The sequence below is a fragment of the Triticum urartu genome, chromosome 6A (genome assembly GCF_056163025.1).
Source record: "Triticum urartu cultivar PI428250 chromosome 6A, HENAU_Tu73, whole genome shotgun sequence".
Classification (NCBI taxonomy): Eukaryota; Viridiplantae; Streptophyta; class Magnoliopsida; order Poales; family Poaceae; genus Triticum; species Triticum urartu.
Genome location: NC_141878.1, coordinates 32,677,113 through 32,680,177, shown reverse-complemented (window position 1 = coordinate 32,680,177; position 3,065 = coordinate 32,677,113).

Sequence of the window (3,065 nt, the reverse complement as noted above, 5' to 3'; positions counted from 1 at the left end):
AGACGAGGCAAGCCTCGACGACGACGAATTCGTCGTGCCAGAGGATCCTGTCGAGCAAAAGCGTTTTCAACGTAGGCTTATGGCCACGGCAAGAAGCCTCAAGAAAAAACAGCAATAGCTTAGAGCTGATCAAGATTTGCTAGTCGACAGATGGACTAAAGTCCTTGCGGCCAAAGAGCATAAACTCAAACGCCCCTCCAAGAGCTACCCAAAGCGCAGGTTGCTACCCCGATTAGAGGAGGAAGCACTTGATGCGGCCGACCGGCCACCTCGTGGTCGCGACAGAGAGGCCTCTCGGCCCTCCACTCAAGCCGCACCCCGTACCAAGGCACGGGAATATGCGCCGGACTTACGAGACATGTTGGAGGACAAGGCAAGGCAAACAAGATCAATCTACGGATCACGTGGGTGCCCCACGGCTTGAGATGGTAACCGTCACGCCGGCCACAAATTCGGCGGGGCCGAACACAGTAGACAAGGCTCATTGGAGCTACGTCATAATATAGCCCAGTACAGAGGCGCCGCACACCCACTCTGCTTTGCAGATGAAATAATGGATCATCAAAACCCCGAGGGTTTCAAACCCGTAAACATCGAATCATATGATGGCACAACAGATCCTGCGGTATGGATCGAGGATTATCTCCTTCATATCCACATGGCCCGCGGCGATGATTTCCACGCCATCAAATACCTCCCACTCAAGCTTAAAGGACCAGCTCGGCATTGGCTTAACAGCTTGCCAACGGGATCAATCAGTTGTTGGGAGGACCTGGAAGCCGCATTCCTCGACAATTTCCAGGACACTTACGTGCGACCCCCAGACGCCGATGACCTAAGTCACGTAATTCAGTAGCCAGAGGAATCGGCCAGACAATTCTGGACACGGTTCCTAACAAAGAAAAATCAAATAGTCGACTGTCCGGATGCTGAGGCCCTAGTAGCCTTCAAACACAATATCCGTGACGAGTGGCTGGCCCGGCACCTTGGACAGGAAAAGCCGAAATCTATGGCAGCACTCACGACGCTCATGACCCGCTTTTGCGCGGGAGAAGACAGCTGGCTTGCTCGCAGCAACAATATGACCAAGAACCCTGGTAATTCGGACACCAGGGACAGTAGTGGCAGGCCGCGTCGCGACAAGCAGAAGCACCGCATGAACGGTGACAATGCTGAGGATTCGGCAGTTAATGCCGGATTCAGAGGCTCTAAATCCGGTCAGCGGAAAAAGCCATTCAAAAGGAATCCTAGGGGCCCCTCTAGTTTGGACCGTATACTCGACCGCTTGTGCCAGATACATGGCACCCCCGAAAAGCCGGCCAATCACACCAACAGGGATTGTTGGGTGTTCAAGCAGGCAGGCAAGTTAAATGCCGAAAATGAAGACAAGTGGCTGCATAGCGATGACGACGAGGAGCCCCGGCCGCCGAACAACAGTGGACAGAAGGGTTTCCCCCCACAAGTGCGGACGGTGAACATGATATACGCAACCCACGTCCCCAAAAGGGAGCGGAAGCACGCGTTAAGGGATGTATACGCGGTAGAGCCAGTCGCCCCAAAGTTCAACCCATGGCCCTCTTGCCCGATCACCTTTGATCGAAGGGACCATCCCACTAGCATCCGTCATGGCGGATTCGCTGCATTGGTTCTAGACCCAATTATTGACGGATTTCATCTCACTAGAGTCCTTATGGATGGCGGCAGTAGCCTGAACCTGCTTTACCAGGATACAATGCGGAAAATGGGCATAGATCCCTCGAGGATTAAGCCCACCAAAACGACCTTCAAAGGCGTAATACCAGGTGTAGAGGCCAACTGTACAGGCTCAGTCACACTTGAAGTGGTCTTCGAATCTCCGGATAATTTCCGAAGCGAGGAGTTAATCTTCGACATAGTCCCGTTTCGCAGTGGCTATCACGCACTGCTCGGGCGAACCGCATTCGCTAAGTTCAATGCGGTACCGCATTACGCATACCTTAAGCTCAAGATGCCAGGCCCTCGAGGAGTAATTACGGTCAATGGAAACACCGAACGCTCCCTCCGAACGGAGGAGCACACGGCGGCCCTTGCAGCGGAAGTTCAAAGCAGCCTCTCCAGGTAGTTCTCCAGCCCGGCCACTAAACGACCGGACACCGTCAAGTGCGCCCGGAGTAACCAACAACAAGACCGCCTGGCACGATTCGAGCAAGCATAGCAATGCGGCCCCAACCCCAACCCTCACAAAAAGGCGACGCTAGTACTTCACGTACATAACTACGCTCTAGAGATACCATGGGCACAGGGGGAGGGGCACCATCACGGCACGCCCAAAACACGGCTTAAACCGTACCAGGGGCTGCCGATTTTTTTAATTTTCTCTTACTTTCAGGACTTCATCCTTCGGAAGGCCTGTTCGGCAGTTCAATTGCCGCACAAATGATGCAAGAACCAGGGAAGCAGACAAGCCACGCCGCACTACGGAACTCCTAGGTGGTCTCTATCACAAGCAGTATACCCGTTCCGCATACTATTCGGCAGCTTGCCCCTGGAACAGACATGTTAACTAGTCCAACCTTCCACTTATCGCATTACTTGTATCGTTCTGCCTTGCTCGCACACCTTTTTAATAAACAATGCATAGCTTTCGTCTATTTTTGCATTACCTTTTTTCTTTATATATGTTCCCTAATGACATGTTGCACCCGTACACGTTGGTACGGCCAAAATACGCCAGGAGCTTTAGTACCCCTCAATATGGTGTGAGAAGTCCGAACACTTTAACAAGTGCGGCACCCCAAACTTATAGCATTATATGCATCGGCTCCGAATCATGTCTTGGGTCAATAGTTGGGTTTGCCCGGCTCCTATGTTTTGGTGCCTTACGTTCCGTTATATCGGCTAAGGTAGCACTAGGAGAAGCACTGCGATTGTGCCCCAGTTGAGCTGGGTCGAGCACCTCAGTGGAGAAAGCTAAAACTGACTGTCATGATGAAGCAAGAGCTGGTTGCTGTTCGAGAGGTTTTTTCGAGTCCCTAAAGACTTATGCCGCTTAGGGCGAGGAGCCGGCTCTGTCCGGACAAGGCGTG